This window comes from Anoplophora glabripennis, unplaced genomic scaffold, assembly GCF_000390285.2.
Source record: "Anoplophora glabripennis isolate ALB-LARVAE unplaced genomic scaffold, Agla_2.0 scaffold1332, whole genome shotgun sequence".
In the NCBI taxonomy this organism is placed as follows: Eukaryota; Metazoa; Arthropoda; class Insecta; order Coleoptera; family Cerambycidae; genus Anoplophora; species Anoplophora glabripennis.
The window spans coordinates 38,992-50,517 of NW_019418169.1; positions in this window are offsets into that span (position 1 = coordinate 38,992).

Consider the following 11,526-nt stretch of genomic DNA (forward strand, 5'->3'; position numbering starts at 1 on the left):
TTTTTTTTTCTCTTTAAAAAAATGTAGTATTTACTAACGATATGCCTTTTTGAAACTCTATATATATACAAGGTATTCCATAAAATTAATGCGGAACAGAATCGAAGCCAGATCTGACTATTTTCCTAATTTTTTTTAACTTTATTAAAGTTTTGTTGAAAAATTTCATATTTACTAAACAAAGGGTTTCCTGAAAATTGATGTACAAAGTATTGTATAAAATTGACAGATCTGGATCAGATTTTTTCTTACATTTTTTTGTCTTATTTACATATTGACTCTTTTTCGTCATGTTTTATGCTTACTAACTAAATGACGTTTTGAATATTTCAATACTAGACGTTCTAACAAAATTCCCCAGGTTCTGCGAGGGGCGTGGCCCAATTTTTGTGTGAAAAGCAATAGTCCGACACGCCCTCCCGCTGAAATCTGACGGTCGCCGATCGCCTCGAATTGCGCGCGGGTACGGCTTTTTTATTTTTTATTTAACCCATTTTCTACGATATTTAATTTAAAACTGTGCCGAAAATACTCATATCCATCGACCGGGTCCCTATTTCACGCTTTTTCCGTGGAACTTTCCGCGAAATCAAATGCAGGATTCGAAATGCGGCCGTAAATACGTCCGAAATACGCTCGAAACGGCGTGCGACTTGGCACAGATACTCAGTCGTTCCTCCTTAGTCGTTCGGGGGCATTTTTGTAACGTATTTTTCGCGTTTTGATATTTAATTTTGTCTCTTTTTTGGGGTCTGCTCGGCGACAGACGACCATTTCACAGGCCGTAAAGATTGTAACTTTAAGACACGCCCACCCGGAGAAAATTCGAACGTCGTTAGAAACGATTAATTATGTCAAAATAATTTCACGCCAAACGCGAAAGACGTCTGTAGGGTCGCTGCGAACCGTTATTTTACCTTACTAGGCCTTTTTTAAACGTTAATGTGTAGCTACGCCCCGATATGTACAGGTATTATATTATTGTCACGATATTATTTAGATTTTTTCATAACTACCGCTCTACATAAGCTTGACGTGCTAGCTGACCTCGCATTGATGGAAGTACCCCTAAAATTACCCGTTTCAATTTCGAGGCAAACAGTAAACCCTTTAAAAAACCTTGCAGGTTTATTATTACATTACATTATGCATTTATATTACTCTACTATTGGCATTAGTTGTGATACGTCAAAAAAAACTGGCACTAAAAACTTCCGTGCCGCGAAATATCTTATTTTACTTTTACATTCGCGCCATTTCGAGGTACATATCTTTTAATTACCAGTACAAAGTTGCACCACACACACACACGTACAATAGATTTAAAAAAGCAAAGTCGAAAAATTTCATATATATTCTGGCTTACTTCTTATTAACGAACATTTAAATTATTGCATTCATTTAAATTTAATAAAGTAATATGGATTCATACATTAGAGATTTTAACTGCAGGGCTATTGACACATATGTAAGTGAAAGTATTGATAATGCAATAAATAAGCTGGATTGTGGATTATGAAATAAATTTTCTATATATCATTGTAACATTAGAAGTATATCAAAAAATATAGATGAACTACAGGTAATACTGAGTAACTTTAAAGATAAATTTCATGCTATAGTTCTTACTGAAACTTGGAAATTGGATGATTTGGAGTTGTATAACCTTGCTGATTATAATATCATATACAACGCAGGAGATGTTAATCAAAATGACGGCGTAGTTATTTATGTTAAGAAGAATATTGATTTCAGCTACAGTATAATAAAGTTCGACAACATTAAAGTAATAAGTTTAGAACTAGATTATTGTAAATATAATATACATATTACTGCTATATACAGGTCGCCATGCTCTGACCCTCATCGGTTCAACATGAATCTTATTAATTACTTAAAAACTATTAATAAAATGAACCACGATATGAAAATTATAACTGGAGATATAAATATTGATATATTAGGAAGTACAGAAGACTTTACTCGGAATTACTTAAATTTATTTAGTAAATGGGGTTACGCTTCAGTTATAAATACTTATACAAGAATATATAAAAATAGTAAAACTTGTTTAGACCATATATTCATTAAAACAGATCTTCCTGAGAGCGATTTTGTTCCACTTGTTCTGAGACAGCATCTAATCGACCATTCTGCGACTATCCTCCAGGTTAAATTTCCATTATCTCAAAAAAGCGATCATATATCACAAATTAATAAAAGTATCCGGAAAAAAAAATTCTATTTAAATAAAGAACAGCTTTTAGTAAGCTTGAATGATGAAAAGTGGGATGATGTTTTCTCAGAGCAGGATGTAAATAAGGCATCAGCGTTGCTTGTTGATAAGCTAAAAAACTATGTAAATCGATGTACGTCCGTTAAGACTCTGAGGCCAAATCAAATAAAGCGATCTGCGTGGATTACTCAAGGGCTCATTAATTCAGTAAATAGGAAAAATGAACTATACAAACAAGTCCAAAAAAATCCAGATAATAGAGTATTAATTGCCGAATTTAAAACATATAGAGACCAATTAAAAAATACAATAAAAACTACTAAAATGAATTATTTCAAAGAACTAATAAATAAAAGTAACGGTAGCTCTAAAGATATATGGGAATGTGTTAAAAACATTGGCGGCAATAATAACAGTGAAAATAGTCAAATCTTAAAGATAANTTTGTACAAATTGGAGGTATTAAAGGGGGAATGTAATAATATTATTTTTTTAAATCTATTCATGAAAAGTTATATAGTTGCTAACCAAAGAATTTTTTTGAAAATCCATATACTGCATGTTCTACATAACTGACCCAAGTCAAAATTATCGGTCTAGAGACTTATGTATATTGCAGAAATTCATTGTCGCAATATTTTTATAAAAAATCTTATATTGTAGAACTCAGTCATTTTGCAAATTTATATACTGAGTGTTTCATAAAAATGACACAGGCGGACTAGGATTTTTTTCTCATTTCACTACCTACCTAAATTTTCAAATAGATATTTCTACACGCGGTGTCAAATGTTTCTTGCAATTTATGTACAGGATGTTTCATAAAACTGACACAGATGGACCAGATTTGCTCTGATTAATTTTGTTAACTTTTTCATGAAATCTTTTGAAGTTGTATATTTACTGACCAGCCGCTTTTTAGAAAATCCATATATGCACTGGGTGTTCCATAAAATTGATCCATATCTGAAACGGTCAATTTTTATCCTTTTCACTTTTAACTTTGTCTTTATTTACTAAAGTCTTTTAATGAAAAATTGTATACTTATTAACCAGTTGTCTTTTTGAATTTTTATACTGAGTATTTATGACCAATAGAACGAAACATTCCTTAATGTTTTTTCCTTTTCTATATTTTGTACTGAAGTCTGCAATATTTTTATGAAAAAACCCGACTAACCAGGTGTTTTTTGCAATTCATGTACAGGATGTTTCATAGAACTGACACAGGTTTGTTCCTTTTCACTTTTAACTTTGTCTTTATTTACTAAAGTCTTTTAATGAAAAATTGTATACTTATTAAGCAGTTGTCTTTTTGAATTTTTATACTGAGTATTCTACAATTCTATTGCAGATTAAAATTACGAATAGAATGTTTTTTCCTTTTCTATATTTTGCACTGAAGTCGACAATATTTTTATGAAAAACCTTATATTCTACTAACCAGGTGTTCCTTGCAATTTATGTACAGGATGTTCCATAAAACTGGCACAGGTATATCAGATTTTCCCTTATTCATTTTGTTAATTTTTTCACGGAATCTTTTGATGAAAAGTTGTATATTTATTGACCAGCCGCTTTTTAGAAAATCTATATATGTACTGGGCGTTCCACAAAATTGACCCACATCTGCTGAATTACGTGCAATTTTTTTCATTTAACCAGATGCCTTTTTTGGAAGTTTGGAAGAAACTTTTTTTAGTCTTTCCCCGAGCGGGGCCTACTCTTTTTTGAAAAACGTTCTCAATAAACTTTTATATACGGGGTGTTTAATAACTAAAGTACAGGGTGTTTCAAAAAATGTTATATTTACTAACCCGCGCAGCGCGGCTCGAGGACCGAAGACCCGAGAGAAAGGTCAAACTTCGCGTCAGCGAAGTTTGCCTATCTTTCTAGTAGTATTAACTTAAAATAGGTCACTTGCAGACATGTGTAGCCACAGTATGTATCCCAATTTAATATGAACAATATTTAATTTAGATTTCTATTGTATTTTAATTTGGGAAAGGGCACACATGTAATTCACAGTAATAAGGAATTGAACTTATATGTATTTGCCAATCTTGTGAAATGTTTTCAGTCATAAGAAGTAAAAGCGACAGAGGTATTATATAATAGAATAGGAAACTTTATTTCCTTTTTAAACAATACAAAATTATATAGGATTAAGTCAACAAAACATTATAAATAAAAACACATAGATAACAATCATATAACATTAACACATTTAAGTATAATCAAACATACACATTATTTAATGTACCTAGTCACTAGCACAATAAAAAATGTTTTCTATTAAGGAATATTTTAGACATTCTTTAAAACGTTTAAGAGTACTGGCACTTTTTATATCCGTTGGCAGTAAAGTATATCCCCTTAAACCCATACTATCTGGAGATTTGTACGTTAGATTATATTTTTTAAAAGATACATGAAAATTATCCTTCTGCCTGGTATATTTATCATGTATATTTAATTTCAAAGGGAATGTATTACGGTTTTGAAATATATAAATACATAACTCATATATGTACAGACATATATGTTGTGTTAAAATGCTTAGATCTTATAAAATATTTTTACAATTACTTGTACTAGGTAATTCTATTATGGACCTTAAAACTTGTTTCTGAGCAATAAACATATTTATAGCAGAAGAAGACCAACCCCAGAAACATACCATATCTTTAATAACTAAAATGTGGAAATGAAACTGACAATGAATTTTATTGAACATAAATAAATCTGTTTGCTGCATTGCAAGGGCACAAATGAGAAAAAATAAATAGGTACTTTCTTGTACAAAACATAATTACAGTTTAAAGTACAATTTATTAATAAGACGCCACTGCAAATCAATGGATCTGCATGGTAGTTTATACGCAAACCAAAATTGTACCAAAACGTATTGGGTCTCACCGTTTTGGACCCGACTACAGATGATCGACACTAGTGCATCTGTAGTCGGGTCCGTCGGCGGCAGACTACATTTTTTCCCGGATGGGAATCAACATAGTTAGTTAGAAGTTAGTACAATAGCCGTTTTCCTTTTACAATAATTTAGCTAATCTAATATAATCTTACTTAATAGGCCGTTCCTTTTATTTTCTAATTTTAATACTAACTAAGCTAAATAGCTTAGGTAAATACCTTCCCCCTTACACTAAGTCTACCGAATTTATCACTTACATTAAGAATTTTGGCTAAGTTTTAAAAAATACAAGGTCATATAGAATTAGAAGCTGTTTATGATTTGTTTGGTGTTTAATTTCTTCCTATTGTTAAACAAAATAGAATAATTATGTGAATATACATACCACGACAGTAGTATTTATAAAATTGTCCCAACTGGTGCTATCATTTACCTAATATACACTTGAATGCGTCTAGTTATATATTTTTAATGAGAAACAAAATAGCAATTTGGGGTTATGTATTCAGTTTCGAGCGAACATCTGAGCTGAGCAGACGTGTTCGTGAAATTTCAGTGCTAGAAAAATCTATCTGCCTTTATTAAGCCTATCTGAAAAGAATTCCTTTCGTTTCTTTTTAATCACCCACGTAATTGCCGGCGGCTTAAGCAGAGATCTTTTGTTACAGATACTTGTGCCGGGATTATGGTTAAATAGGTAAATCCCTCTTTTACTGTATCAGTTATTTATCTACTGTGCCATTTTTTAATATTACACAGCTTCACAAAAAAAATCGGGAAAATTACCCTTGCAGTCTGACTATGTCTATCGGGGTTCATTTAACGTGGTGGGGACGTTAGGATTTTTCATAACCTCAAAAAATAGGCCAAAAATGCAATAAATCCTCTATCCATTGACCATTCAATCCCAATAACCCCATAGCACTTTAACGCGGCGCACAGTGGGAAATATTGGAAAAAATTCTCGCCACTCGCCAATTTTCATCGTCTCGTCGTGATTTTTTTTTAATAATCGTGGTAATCTGAATTTTCATATTCCGGTAAGGTTTTATCGAAAAACTCTTTTTTTTATTTTTTAATGCTTAGGGAGGGCCCCAACTACAATGTCGAAGAAAAAATTTTTAAATACTCGATGTTCAGTTGCAGAAAAAAATGTTTAAAAAGTATCAGCTATTAATAAAAATTGATTACTATGACCCTTGATGATATATTTGGAGTTAGGTTTTTAAAGAAAAAACATCAGATATATCAAGGGTCATAATAAGGGGCGCTCCTTAAGCATTAAAAAAATGGTTTTTCGAAAAAACCTCACCGGAATATGAAAATTCAGATTACAACGAAATTATTAAAAAAAAAAATCACGACGAGACGATGAAAATTGGCGAGTGGCGAAAATTTTTTCCGATATTTCCCACTCGCCCGTCATTGAAACCATCTGGAGGCAGCAATACTGACATTAAAGACTGACATTAAAAACGCACTAACACTAACTGCGACAGAGACAATTGTCCCCCGACTAACAAACCCCAGGGGCGTACTCCTCGATGACATACTTATACGAGACAAATAACACCTCAAACAAGATGCTATACGCACACAACTCCCCCAACACAAATACGACCTAAACATACTAAACAGACGGGTGAAGGCAGCTCTGAGTGGGCTGGCCCAGGAAAGCTGGTCCAGGCACTTGGAGTCTCTGGAAAACGCAGAGGGCCCTGCGACTGCCCGCCAGACGCAAACTCCAACCAATTCACGGCAGCAGGGGGTGGATTACACGAATTAGGAAAAGACCGAGGCTTTCATCGATAGCCTGGAACTGCAATGTAGACTACTCTATAGCTGCCGGACGAGGACGGGAATTTCGAAGAGGCGGCTGAGCGCGCGGCCCGACGCGTCAACAGAGAGCACGACAATGACATTATACAATCCGCCACACCAGACGAACTCAGTGAAATATTAAGACACCCCCCCCCAAAAAAAAAAAAAGAAAAGCCCTCGGATCAACATTACAGTAAAACAACTACCACATAAGGGCCTAATGGCCCTACTAAACATAACAAACGCTACACTCAGACTCGGACATGTCCCTACACACTGGAAAACAGCAAACATAATCCTCATTCCTAAATCCAACAAAGACATACATTCCGTTCTAACTACCGGCCCATCAGCCTACTCCGGGCTGCACATTCATTAAGAACAGACGTTCTGAAGTCTCGATTCGATATATTAATCCAACTTGCTCATCGTTTGCAGCTTCATTTAAAACGTTAATAATAAATAATTTTACTTCATCACATTCTCCAAGGACTAATTGTGAAACTGATGAAAATGAAGGAACTCTTAACAATCTTCGGCAGCTTCTTGATTCTAATAACGAAGAAGTTGGAATTACTTTATTACCACAAGTTGTTGATGAGTAATTTGCTCATTAACGGAATTTTTCTTTCTCAAAAAACTATGTATGAAAGTGAATTACATTCATATTTAACAGGATTTGTAACAAAAAAAAATATTTAAAAAAAATACTTGTAATATTTGTCGACACAATATGATCAACAGGGAAAGGATTTCTGGAAGTTACATAGAAGCAAGAGCATATAATCTTAGGCCCCTTATAAACGTTAACAAATATTACAGGCAAATATTTTCAAAAAGTCGTGATATTTTACAATTCTTTTTAGGTACCTAGTTATCTAAAATGTGGTATAAAACAAATATTAAGCAGAGGCTTAAAATAAAAAATTAAATAAATATCTATTAGTCTTGCCTTAAACACAACTTAAAACATGAGTTTTTAGAAACATTTATCACTTTTTACATTTTTACGTGGATCAAAAAATATAATAAAATATTACGAGGACAAGATCAAAGGTTACTTGGAGATTGGAGATCCAATGAAAAAAAAAAGCTTTGGAGAAACATATAGAAAACATAAACATAAAATTAGTAAAATTAAACAAATTAAACAGTTATAGCTTAGCTGAAGTTTGTAATTTTGTTGCAAATGTATGTATACTTAATTAATATATTTATGCAAAGATTTAGATAAATAATTATTCATTTAAAGGTCCTGTCAGACGTGTTAAAACTATTTAAAAAAATATATTTTTTTGTATATATTTATAACGAGCGTTCAAATAAAAACGTGGTCGAAGTTGGCTCTGACACATTGGACGTAAGGAGTAGCTTATAGCGACCAACTTAACCTCATTTCTCAACGAGCTGTATAGCAGCTGTCAGTTTCAATAACGTTAATGACTATATAACTTTATTTTAAAGAATAATCGTGATAACAATAACAAACAATTAAAAGAGCTGCGGAAAGTGTCCCCCTCCTTGTTATAACAATAAATTAAAGCAGCTGCTGAAAGTGTCCTCCTCCTTGTTCCAAGCACTTTTCACACCTGTTCCTCAAAGAATTAAAGACATTTTCTAAGATGCTCGGGGTATTGTTAATTTCACGAATCTTGTCTATACTTAAGTCGAGCCTGCAGATGGTTTAAATCAGGAATAGGCAGTTCAAAAATAGTGTTTTTAAGGTAAGGCCACAAAAAGAAATCACACGGCGTAATATCACATGACCTCGGTGGAAATTCATGTTCAGCATTGAGACTTATTAGTCGATTTTGGAAAACTTCCCTCAACATATTCATCGTCTCGCCTGCCGTATGTGCCCTTGCGCCATCTTGTTGAAAGTAAAAGTTTGTAATTTCGTTTTCTTCCAGCTGGTTAACAAAAGGAGCGATAATTTCTTCTCTATACCTTTGCGCAGTAAGAGTACCATTAAAAAAAATAGGTCCATAAATCCTCCTTCGATTGAGAGCACACCAAACTCCAATTTTTTGAGCGTGTAGAGGGCCCTCGACAAAAAAGTTATCTGGTTTTTCAGAAGACCACATTCTCATATTCTATGAGTTTACGTAACCACTTAAATGAAACCAGGCTTCATCAGAAAAAAAGGTGATATTATGAAGTTCACCGTAGTTGTTTAAAAACCATTCACAAAATACAGCCCGTCGCAGAAAATCAACTTCATGAAGTTCTTGCTGACAAGTTAAACGATAGGAGAACAAACGCAAATCTTTTTTTAACACTGTGTGGCAGGTACCGACTGATACTCCCACCATTTGTGATAAAACACGTACAGAAGTTCTTGGCGCATTTTCCATTATTTGTTGGACATTTTCTTTTAATTCTTCAGTCCGCTTTTTAGGTCGGCCGCTTCCTTCTTTTCTTGTTACACTGCCCGTTTCACGAAAAACATTAACATAACGCTGAACTGCACTTTGAAAAATTTTGTACTCAACAACGCCGGGAAATTGATTTTGAAATTCTATGAATCATACCTCAATAGAATACTTCCATATTCCATCAATCTTGCGTCCATTTCTAAAGTAGGACTCTATGTTAAACACTTTTTGGTCTTGAGAAAACACCATTTTAAATGCTTTTTAAGCGGCGATATAGCGCTTTGACAGATGACGTTTAAGTTCATTTGCTATACGCTACGCCCTACGTCCAAATTTTCAGAACCAAACTTGACCACGTTTTTATTTGAACGCTCGTTATTTTTTTGAAATATATATAATTTTAGTGTAAATAATGTATGTATAATAATATAAATATTTATGCAAGTTACATAAATAATTATTCATTTATTACCTAATAAAGATCCTGTCAGAATTATTTAAAATATTTTTAATATATACAGGGTGTTCGGAAATAGTGATACTTCACTTTGAGGTAAATTTGTCGACTCAAAATAAGACAAAATTTTATATAAACATGGATCCGCAAATCCACCCTATGGGAGATAGACGTGTTTGAAGATGACTTTAAATAAATGGATTTTTGCCCATAACTTTTAACTGCTTTGAAGAAGAGTTTGAGAATCTTTTATGATTAATAATTTGTTAATAGCTGTTTTACTTTGACAATTTATTGATCAATTAATTCATGAAGTCGCTTCATCAAGAAATTGGACAAGTGTAATGCACTAAATCTGATGTCAAATAACTTCATGAATTTATTCATCAAGTTCTTGACGAATTAGAGCATGTTCTAATTTTCGTCAATTTCTTCGTGAAGTTCGGAAGTACCAACCCAACAGATTTCCAGCCTCAGATCAGTAATGATGAGGTTATGTTATTGGAATATGTAAATAATTGTGTGGCGTCCTACTATATAGTGTTGCATTGTTTTTACTGATTTACAAACACTAATATTTATATAATATTTGTCGAAACGGTACCGCTGTTGTATCACTACAAATATGAGTGGAAATTAAAGGTGACATTTTTGAAATTTATTTGCTTCTTTGATTCGTTGGTTTACCAATAAATTCGTGAATTAATTCATGAAGAACTTCGTCAATTTATTCATCAATAAATTATCAATGTAAAACAGCTATATATATGCATGATAAAATTTTCGGTTACTGTAATGTTTGTCATAATTTTTAATTCAGGCTTGGTATCATATTTATGACCTACTAATTTTCTAATTTAATTCCCGCCGCATCTCAAAAATTTAAAACGTCTGTATCTCGAGAACGGTTGAGTTTATTGATTTCTAACAAGTAGGTACTTATTCTTTTTTTTTTTATTTAAAATTGAACGTAGTTCAATAATTTCTAGTTAAAAAACTCAAAATTGTAAAATACAAAATGTTTTAAGACATATTTTTACATTGATAGGACAATATAACTAGCGCCCCCTAGACGTGACCCCAACACTGTTTGCATATTTGTATTTGCCACCTCAAAACAAACGTAAAACTACAAATTTTCAGAACAATCGGTCTATACATACTTGGCCTCATGGCCCTACTAAACATAACAAACGCGACACTCAGACTAAGACACTTCCCTACCCGCTGGAAAACGGCAAACATAATCCTTATCCCAAAACCCAACAAAGATCACACCATCCCATCCAACTACCGGCCCATTAGCCTGCTCCCGGCTATGAGCAAAGTGGTAGAAAAAATTATCCTAACCCGTCTAAGAACCCACTCCCAAGAACTGCAAGTCATTCCAGACGAGCAGTTCGCCTTCCGACCCAATCACTCCACTGAACTCCAAATCCTTCGCCTTACCGAGCACATCACGGCGGCCTTCAACAGGGGACAGTACACTGGTGCTGTCTTCCTGGACGTCGCAAAGGCCTTCGATACGGTTTGGCATGAAGGCCTACTGATGAAAATGCTCACCAACCAATATCCCATATCCTTTACCAAACTCATAAAATCCTACCTACACCACCGAAAATTCCGCATCCAAATCCAAGATTCCCTTTCCACCACCCGTCCCATGGAGGCCGGTGTCCCCCAGGGCACCGTCCTGTCCCCACAC